The sequence below is a fragment of the Bidens hawaiensis genome, unplaced genomic scaffold (assembly GCF_021521415.1).
Source record: "Bidens hawaiensis isolate Kalapana, Puna unplaced genomic scaffold, B.hawaiensis_p1.1 tig00010069_1, whole genome shotgun sequence".
Taxonomy (NCBI): Eukaryota; Viridiplantae; Streptophyta; class Magnoliopsida; order Asterales; family Asteraceae; genus Bidens; species Bidens hawaiensis.
In genome coordinates this window covers 61,309-72,269 of record NW_027491760.1, presented here as the reverse complement: position 1 = coordinate 72,269, position 10,961 = coordinate 61,309, and the positions used below count along the sequence as shown (strand labels likewise).

General features: G+C 36.9%; 1 pseudogene across 1 annotated transcript; it reads right to left on the bottom strand.

Annotated features, from left to right (window-relative positions):
- Positions 1-6,990: 6,990 nt before the first annotated feature.
- LOC143534152 (putative pectinesterase/pectinesterase inhibitor 41 pseudogene) lies at positions 6,991-10,151 on the bottom strand (annotated as a pseudogene). Its single transcript, XR_013135482.1, has 2 exons — positions 9,176-10,151; positions 6,991-7,743 (listed from the first exon to the last, which is right to left on the bottom strand). The product of XR_013135482.1 is annotated as a putative pectinesterase/pectinesterase inhibitor 41 pseudogene (transcript).
- Positions 10,152-10,961: the final 810 nt, after the last annotated feature.

Sequence of the window (10,961 nt, the reverse complement as noted above, 5' to 3'; positions counted from 1 at the left end):
GAAGAGGATTTGCAACTTGTTATTGTCATAATTGCGCTCTAAGTGGCACATAATCTTTGCTATTAGGCACTAGTGTGCACATAATTAAAAATTTTAATCATTACCTCCAGCAATAATGTTGGTAACACATCACTCTTGAGTTTAGCTTTGTGGGATTTAGTTAATGAAGTCGTAGTCTAGGTAAGATTTAAAAGTTTATGTTACAAATAATTTTGTGTACTCATTAATTTTTAGACACTTAAAAGTAAACAATATATTCTGAATCCTTACTAATACAGAAGAGAAAACTATTCTATATCTGTTATCTCTGCTTATTCGTGACGATACAATATTGATCATAGTCAACGACCGAACTCAAGGACAAATGTGGTCTTCGTCTCGAAGCAATACATATCAGTCCAAACAAAGATAGTGACAAGTTTGGCATTTACAAATGTCAACTAGTTGAGACAAGGAGAGATTGGCAAGGGCTCCTTAACCACCGTAGAACAAATGGTTAACAAGGAATTTTTATGACCAAAGTGGCATATGGATGTAAAAGCAAGAGACACAAGTCGAAGCTTGAATGGAGAATGCAAGCTTTCTGAAATATTGATCAACCAGGGGGACAAGCCCTTGTGCACAGGACCTATATTACGTAAGGTTGCAAAAGTCGTTAGGCGGTTTACATAGGAGTTGGGCGTAATCGGAGTACTCGGGGAGTACTCGGAGAGTACTCGGACATAGTAAATATAAAGAAAATTTGTTTTTGGATATTATATATATGTCAAATATCACAAATTTACTAGTATTTATAACAACATAGGTAAATATCAATATAAATAAGAGAAATACACTTTTAAATAATAAATTATTCTTAAAATTGTTAGCCATTAAGTAAAATAATGATATTTATTCTTTAATTTTAAAGAAATATGAGTTATGTTTTATTTTTTTAAGCCAAAATCGGCTCAAGTTCACCGACTAGTTGCGATTCTGACTAAGGTTGACCACCTTTAGTCAATTCTTAGTAATTAGGCGGAATTAAAGAAACTCGCCCCGACAACATACTTTGTAGTGAGTACTCGGGGAGTATTCAGCCTTGGAAACCTACTTTTACAACAATGATATTATGTGAGAAGTGTTTTTATAATTTAGAGAGTGATTTAGGGTGTTGTGAGTGAAGGGTTTTTTTATTTTAGAAAATGTAGTGATTTTTCTGTATATTTGAAAAGTTACTATTCACCCCCTATAACTTTTTAATATATTTTTAAAGTGGTTGTGAGTGAATGAGAGAGAAATGATAATGATAAAGATATTAAAAAGTATTATATAATTGAAAATGAGAGAGAAAATATGGTGTGTTTTAGTGTAATTTTGAATTTAGGGATAGAGGTAGGGGTGTTCAAAACCATCCGAATCCGTATCCGAATTATCCGACTATCCGTATCCGAACTATTCGAATTTTCGGATATCCGAATCCCGGATATCCGAAAATTTGGATTCGGATTCGGATAATAGTTTTCATATTTTTCGGATATCCGAATTATCCGGTATTTTAATTTTATTTTATATTATATATATTACAAACTCTCCCTTTTGTAACACACACCTAACACAAACAAATAACACAAACACATAACACAACACAGTATGCCTCTTCTTCTCTTTCACTTCACACCGCAGCCGAAAGTTTCGGATATCCGGTTTCGGATATCCGAAAGTTCAGATATCCGGTTTTGCACAGCTCTAGATAGAGGGTTAAATGAGAATGCTCTAAACAAACGACTTAGCCATCCAGGTATTTACATTTTCAACACATCTTATCCTTACATTTTTACTTAGTGTCTCCAGATTATCCAAACTCTGAAATCTGAAATTTATTCTCACTGCCTACAATGATACTAACTGTGGTGTTCAAGCTTGGCATCATCTTATTTTTTTTTTTAATTTACCTACAACTCAATAATCATTCTCACATATAACCCTAACTAATGGCGACTACCTCACAAGTGATAGATATGTGACATGAAGTGGTGCCGCATGCGGAAATTATCCTCTTTTGACTACTTTATGGGATTGCCTCGCTTCAAATTAACTATCTGAAATGTTTTGCTCATCGTCCTTCGCCAACACATGAAGCACGTGTTCAAAACTAAGATATTTAAAATTCTAAAAGTATTGTTTTCTTTTTGTTTTTTTAAACGGGTAACTCACACTCCCTTTAATTCACTCCTAAATCTAGACATTGACCAACGTTGACTATAACCCGTAACCATCTGGTAAGGCTGAGGGGTGTGGGGGGCTTTAATGGGGGCTCCAACCAATAATATTATGACGTGTGGCAGAGAGAGAAACTGGATAAGGGGGGTGTTGGAGCCCCCGTTGGAGCCCCTGGCCCTGGTGTGGAGGGGCTCCAGCGAATTTTTTTTTAATTTTTTTATAAATATATTCAAACAACGTATTATTAAAAAAACTCATAAATTATTAAAAAAAAACACACATTAATAAAAAAAACACATTAATATCTAAAAATAAAATAAAAATTAAAGTACTAAAAAAAACATTATTCTTATTCTTCGACTTGGTCTTCTTCGATCAACCTCTTTCGGATACGTTCCTTTTGCTTTTCCATTAGCATTTGATCGACCGGATTTAGGTTACTGAAGTCTCTAGTAAGAAAGTCCAAATCTCTCATTCGACTTTTTTCTTTTTTGTCATTAGAGACCACCTCCATGGTTTTGTTGAATTTATTGAGGGATTCAACAAGATTGGCGATGTTTACGGCTTCCCCCTCAGCCGGTTTTTTCCCCTTGGCGTCCCTTCCCAATGGCCGCCTCCTCGGCGGTGGAGACGTTTCCTCCTTCGCAATGTTTAGGTCGAATCCAACGCGGTAATCCGACCCGGTTGAAGTGCTATACGCTCCAGACGAACTAGTTTTAGTCCGTTTCGCCCTTACTTCCGTATCAAAGTCCGGCGCCACCAGCTCAACCCACTTGGAACACCTTTTCAACCTCTCCCACAACAATAAATCGTCCCACGTCTTCACCATCTCATACCTCCGCAAACACTCCTGCTTCCACTCTTCGACCGTGAAATTGTAAACCGCCAAATCATCACTGCCACTTGGTCTCATACGACCGTTGTTCCTGTTGAAAAGATTAGTAAACAAGCCGACAAATTTTCTGATTTCGGACCACCGACCCGAAATCATATCGGCGTTCCGCTCTGTACTCCCAACGAGCATGTAGAACGTCTCCCTAACCTTTGTCCAAAAAATCTTGCTCTTTTGGTAGTCGGCTGCAAAATGAATAAATAAATTAGATTTCCATTTAACTTTTATATTTAACTTTTTTATTAAAAATCATTTTTAAAAACGTTAAAACAATTACCGCAACGCCGATCCTCAGAAATGACTATCCAAGCCCGACACAAGGCTTCCTTCTCATCCGATGACCACGGAGTGGCTTTCCGTTTCGTCCTCGGAGTCGAAGCCGGTCCCGACCCGTCCGTTGCAAGTTGTTTTTTCCGGTGGACGCGTCTTTTTGGTCCCGTAGCTTCACCGTGTGATTCTTGTGTCTCCGGAACAACAAAGTTAGGAGACGGTTGTGTGTTGGATGGTTGAAAGCCGGATGATTCTTGCGGCTCCGAATAAAACATCGGTTGGTGCGGTGACGACCATAAATCGTCGTAAATATAATCTGAATCAATGTTTGGGTACCAATTTCCAGCCATTTTTTTTTAAAAAGTTGAGAAGATGAATTGATTTTGGGGGAAGGTTTGAAGTTGTGGTATAAAAATGGGTGAAATGGGGTATTATATAGGAAATTTTTTTTTTTAATTTAATAAGAGCCCAACGGCTCTTTTTCTAAAATTCAACAAGCTCCTCTCTCTCTTCTCCCTCTAACAGGCTCACGCCTGCATGAATTTTCGCGTTAGCGCCCCCGTTAGCGCCCGGTGGTGTGGTGTTAGCGCCTGGGGGCGCGAGCGGAGGGGCTCTAGCGCCCCCGTTGAAGCCCCACACCCCTCAGCCTAAGGATTACTACTATATACGCGCCTTAATAGCGCTAGGCTACAACCACTTTTGGTTATTGATTTTTCTTCATGTAAAGCATTCTACTTTGTGTTGAACCATTATCAAAAGTTTTTCACACATAAAAACAGTTTAAACACGTTGAAATGGAGTAATGACCCACTATTTTTCTGAATACATTATTATTGAACGGTTAGGCCCAGAAAGCTTATCAAATTTCTTATTAACGAAGTTATAGAAACTAAATAAAAATAAATCATATTTTTGTTAAAAAAAATTATCTTTAACTAAACTGGTATAACTTAACAAACTGCCTACTTATATATTATTTTTATAAATATGCCTAAATGTATATGTAACTCTCTTTAAAAAATTAAAACTTGTATAATTTATAGTGTCTATGATGTTAGAAAGCTTCCCAATATGTTATTTTTCTTTATACGATGCTCTTTGTAAAGTTATCGATGGTTTGGAGATTCTTAGATTAAAGTTCTTATGGGGAGAATGCAATGGCAAGAAAAAAATCTTGTTATATAGTAACAATGATTTGACAACTTGTTAGTAGCTGGTAGAGTGAGCAACTTAACCGTCATAACCGTTAACTGAACCATGACCACCGTAATCAAACCGATTGTAACTGATAGCCGGCATAACCAGTGGGTCAGTTTAAATTTTTTTTGAAAACCGTCAAATACGGGTCGGTTTTGGTTAAATATAATTCCGTACCCGCCATAACCGAACCGACCCTTTATTTAACTAACAATATGTTTGGGATTAACTTTCGCCAAACATCTCGGATTGACATTTTTATGTTTTCGGTTCAACGTTAGTAATCGAATTAACTTGAATATCATTAATGGATGGATTATATAAAGTCGTTTTTTTGAATATTTCGTATTAATGCTACCGAATATATATTTTGTTGGATGATGTCATGTCGTGTTATTTGGTACCAAACTTTTAGGCTCAGTTATATTGTCTTGGCTATGGTTAACCGACTCGTTATAACCATCGAAACCGACTAACCGAAACCGCCATAATGGATCAGTTATGTTTATGATTATCCATTAACCGACATATTGGTTATGATTATGGGTTTTGCCCAAAACCGTCCCAAACTGACCCATACACACACTCCTAGTAGCTGGTGTAAAGTTCCTCAACATTTTGCCTTTTAGGTAAGAGGTCTTCTCAAATTACACAACACAGTTATGAAAGGTGAAGTTCAAACATGAATGATCTCGGGATTATTTCTATTGCTTGTTTGTGGATTTGGCGTCAAGAAACAAGACTTATTTAATAGACAAACCGGTAAAGGTGGAGAAAATCTTTAAGGACATCAAATCTTCGAATAAAGAAAAGAAAAAAAAAACAACACATTACCATGGAAGGACTAGTATAGTTTCAAATCTTTTGGCCTCTTTGCTTCGTTGTTTTCTTCCTTCTAGCTTCTAGCTAGACGAGTATCTTTCATGCAACATAAGTTGTTGCGAGTGTTGGTATGGTACCGGTACAGTGACAAACCGAACTGATACCACAATGATTCTAACCGAGCAACATTGATACTGGTATCAGTAAAATCAGAACGATTGTTGATATATGTTTTATGGTTTTCGATCGAAGTAAAACATGTGTATATATTCTTTTAGGCATATCATGATTCTATTTAATTTTATTTTTTGGTTTTCTCTTTTCATTCATGTACCAGATTTTGGTATTGAAACGATGATGAACGAAATCGATCCCGATCAAATTCGTTTAGAAAACGGACGGTGGAATTTTGCTAACATTTGTAAAGTCTATTTAAAATATGCAATGATTATGGAAATTTGGTTCCCAATGTGGTCAGAAGTCTTGGCATTCATTATATATTGTTGTCTTCATTAAAAGCATACAAATGCATTTGAGATGCTTCCAATTTTACGACAGATATTCATGATAACATCTTTTTTATTATTGTTAGGCTGAGAGGTGTGGGGCTTCAGCGGGGGCGCGAGAGTCCCTCCGCTCGCGCCCCTAGGCGCGAGCACCACACCACCGGGGCGCGAGAGGGGCGCGAGAGGGGCGCGAGCACGGAATTCAAAGCAGGCGCAAGGTGGGTCGCGGGAGAAAGGTGGCGTAAAGGAGCATTGGGAGACGTGACATAGCCGTTGGGAGTACACAAATGAGCCGTTGGGCTCTTTAATTTAATAAAAAAAATTATTCTTCCTATATATAAACCCATATCACCTAAAACAATTACCACACCCAAAATCACATAAAACAATTACCACAACTTCAAAAAAAACCCAAAATCAACCCATCTTCCAAACTTTTTTTTAAAAACATGTCTGGAAATTGGTACCCAAACCTAGATTCAGGTTATAGTTACGACGATTTATGGTCGTCACCAGACCAATCGATGTTTTTTTCGGGGTCGCAAGAATAATGTTTTTTTAGTACTTTAATTTTTTTTTTATTTTTAGATATTAATGTGTTTTTTTTTAATGTGTGTTTTTTTTAATAATTTATGAGTTTTTTTAATAATACGTTTTTTGAATATATTTATAAAAAAATAAAAAAAAAATCCGCTGGAGCCCCTCCACACCAGGGCCAGGGGCTCCAGCGGGGGCTCCATCACCCATCTTATCCAGTTTTTCTCTCTGCCACACGTCACAATATTATTGGCTGGAGCCCCCACTCGCGCCCCCGTTAGAGCCCCCCACACCCCTCAGCCTTATGTAGTAACATATGTTCACATCTATTCGAAACACGAGTAATGTAATAATTGTGCACACAAACTGCACATGTATTATCATATAAAGATATCATTGTCCATGAGGGTGTGTTTCTTAACCGAATACCGAATCCGACTCGAACTCATCTGAATCCAAATTAAAGAACATCCGAAAAACTTGACTCGAACTAACCCAACCCCAACCAACTATTTTATTACAAATTCAACTATTTTATAATTATTAAATGTTAATACATCTCTCATTTAATAAAAGAACAAATCAATCACCCGTGTTACAATGAGTCAACTGTTAATTCCTGTACATTTGTACTCAAGAATCACAATCCACCGTTGTAAGGTACCCCGGTTTGCGGTAAAAACTCATCACCCATCACAAAGCTAGACGCGGTAAAATTTACCGCGTCAGTTGCATTTATTACGTGAAACCCGGGCCAAGTAACTCTACGGCTTGTATCTAAACCCGGACCCGAATTATCAAACTCCGCATAATACGACGTATTCAACGCAAAATCACCCGACCATTCCCGCCACCCCGCGCCCTCAATCAACGTGTCCATAAACGTCTTAATATAAACCGTTCTAGAATATTCTTTCCACGGTCGCCCAAGATACGTCTTGGCTGAACCCAAGTCTTCCGCGGCCCGAATATTACAGTTTTGGATCGAGGTCCCGGTGTTTTGACCCGGGTCGGTTCTACCTTGGGCCGTGATGGCGTTGAATTGGCCCGACATTGGTAACCGCGGGTAGAGGTTACAGTTTTGTAACACGACTGCCGCGTTGCCAAATATAAAGTCTACCGTGCCTTATATGTCGCATTCGCGGTAAAATTGTCGCAAGGAGTGGGCGTATAACGTGTCTTGGTAGCCTTCAAAGCTGCAGCTGTAGAATGTCGATAAATCGGCGCCGTTTCGTAAGGCGACGGCTTGGTGCTTTATTGCTCCCGCGGTGTTACGAATTGTTATGTTGACTGCTACGAAGTTTGGCGCTGTCACGACTGTAAAGCAAAGATTAAAATAGTCAAATTTCTGGTGTAAAAGTAGTAAAAAAGAGTTGAAAAAGTCAACTTTTTGTATAAATTTATAATTTTTTGAATAGTAACATCTTGACTAATAAGTTTGGTAAAATAAATAGTCAAAATTTTTTAAAAAACAATGGTTTGAAGTTTCTTGTTTTCCGTTATAAATGTTATAATATTTAATTTTTGAAGGTTAACATTTTCACTAGTTGGTAAAATAAATGGTCTTAATTTCTTTCTTTTTTTTTTTTTTTATAAAAAACACTACTAGATTTGTTTTATAAATGGTCTTATAAAAACAATGGTTTGCATGTTTTTTTTTTATATTCTTGTTTTTAAGTTAAAAATTTGTTTTAGGTTTTCATATGCTATGTTCATAATCTCCCACGTCAATGAAGCAGATATTCATTTAATATAGGAGAATTGCTAAAAAAAAGTTTATATTTAATAAAATTATGGTGTTTTTATCAAGACTTAAGTCAAATGGACGATAAGGTATGTCACAAGCCCTTTTTAAAAATCAGTTACTCCAACCAGGGGCGGACCCATATAGGTTTGGTCGGGGTCCTGGGACACCAATGTTTTTTGAAAATTATTTAGAGGTGGTATATTAAATTTTGTAAGGACCCCATAAAAATTAATACTTTGAACCCATACTATCATGATTGAACTGGTCTAGTGGAAAATCTCTTATTTTTTCTTTGAGAGTTTGCAGGTTCAAGCCTCACCACACTATGTTTTTGTTGTTTTTTTTGTTCTATATCTTATTCAATATTAGTTATTTTAGTTAGGATATTTGTCTTTTTCTTTAATTTCTCTCATATAGTTATTATCACCATACAACATATATAATGATAACATGAGTTTTGCATATTTTTTTTTATTATTTATCTTGTGTATGTATTTTATAATTAATCATTTATTTGTGTCAGTGTTAGTTTTTCATGTTTTGGTCATGTACGTAAGACCATATATATAGATTAGGTTTATGTTTTTCGGGTATTAATAAAAATGAGTTAAAAGTCTATGTTATATCTAGTTTCTAATCTAAATTCTCTCTACTTACTCGTTTCCAATGATACCATATTTTCGTGTTTTATTATGTTCCTTGCCTCGACCAGACCCGAAAATTTTGTAAACCGAAAAAATTAGGACCCCGTTGACAAAAAATTTTGGGTCCGTCACTGACTCCAACGTTAAAATATGTTTAAATATGTTTGTATTAACTGATATATTTTAAAGTAGTTGATCGGAATTTATTTAGAAAAATAAGTTTTTATACAATTATTATTATTTTAGCAAGGTGATCCTAGATATTCATATTCAGACATTTGCTATTAATTAAAAAAAACGTAATTATTTTAGTGATTTTTCCTTAAATTTTAATACGAGTAACTAATTAATTACTTACTGAATGTAGCAGAATTGAAAGTGGTCCAGCCATCCACCACACCGCGGTTTCCGGTGATCACCGTCTGATTAACCCCATCTCCGATGATCATCAAATAATATTTATTCTTCGGAATATTAACATACTCTTCATAAACACCAGCCGTTACATAAATCAAAAAGTACCCATCGGCAGCTTCAGACTTATTGGGTGCAATATTAATCGCATCCATAATGGTTGTAAAGTTACCAGACCCACCTTGACTCACCACCACAATATCACTAATAACCACCTGATCACCACCATCATCAGTCTGCAGTAAATTCCTCCTTCCCGCAGTCTCGAATATCGCTTTCGTTCTTTCGGACATTACCAAAGGCAACCGTCCGTTGTTAAAACCCGAGTGTTTTTTATTTCTACGGGTGAATGAGGAGTGTTTTTTGTTCTTAACGCCCCACCCTCGGTTGAATAACGACAACGACACGCTGTATAGTTTGTTATCGTTAGCGAGTGGTGCCAAAACGCCGTTTTTGGAGCTCCAGGAAGACGCGGTGGCTTGTATCCCGTCAATGCATGTTTGCGTGTTGGTTTGAATTGCGCTAAGCATGGTTTGGGTGTCTTCTGATTTCATTGCGGAGAGTGTGGTTTGTGATTTTCCTACCGTTTGGAATGCGTTTATGAGGAAGTCAATGTTGACTCCAGCTAAATATTGGCAGTCTTGAAGCGCGCTTATTGCGCCCGTGGTTAAGGTGGAGGAGCGGCGGAGGTATTTATCGTTTAATGCGGAGAATTTATTGGCTGCAGATATGGATTTGCGGACGGAGAAGCGGCCATAGTCGTAGACATTGGCGGTAGAGTTGTTGATGGGGATGGTTGAGCGGCAGAAGGATGGGTAGGGGGTGTATTGGCATACAGAGGATGGCGGTGGGGTGGCGGAGAAGGCGGAGGAGAGGAGGAGCGCGGTGGCGGTGAGGAGGAGGAGGAGGGTGGTGGAGATGTTATTTATGGAATAAGTGTGAAGTTATTGCATGCATGTAATGTAATATTAATATTATGTGTGTGAGGAATTGATGGATGTGGTATTGTGGTGAGTAATAAAGGGTGGATGGGTGAGTCATTTATAGTATGTGAGGTAGTGGAATTAGGATAGAGTAAAGTCAATGGGTGCATGGGAAGGCTAGCTTGAAACCGCGTCTATGTTTGGTTGGTCTTTAGGATGGCAACTTGTACATTTTTCAAATGAATAATATTATAAAATTTCATGTCTTTAAATTATTCTGAAAGTAAATTATGATTGATATTTTTTTAACTATATGAAGGTTATTTGTGTCGTGTGAGAAAATCATGAAAAGTAGTTATTTTGTTATTTTAATATATGGTATGTCAAATTGGATAAATGTTTCTCTTTATAACTAGAAATACTAGGAAATATTTTGTGTATCTATAAGCCGCCTAGCTCTAAAGAAAAGCAAGATATTTGGACCCAAAAATTAAAATTTGAGAATATTACTATGCTAAAACTCATAAACTTCCATCTCACCAAGAGTCCATGACACATTAGATTTGAAATTTCTTTAAAAAAAAAATTCATAACACCAAACATTCACAAACCACATTACAAAAAATAATAAAAATTTTATTTGTATATTGCATGTACATGTGTATGTACGAGTAATCTACCAACTCGTTTGGCTCTAGTTTGCAGCCACAATCATTGCTCATGGACGTCTTGAGCTTCACAACGCAAGCAAGTTTGGATCCTCAAGTTTGACAACCTCCAATTAGAACCGGACCTCTGGTTACAATG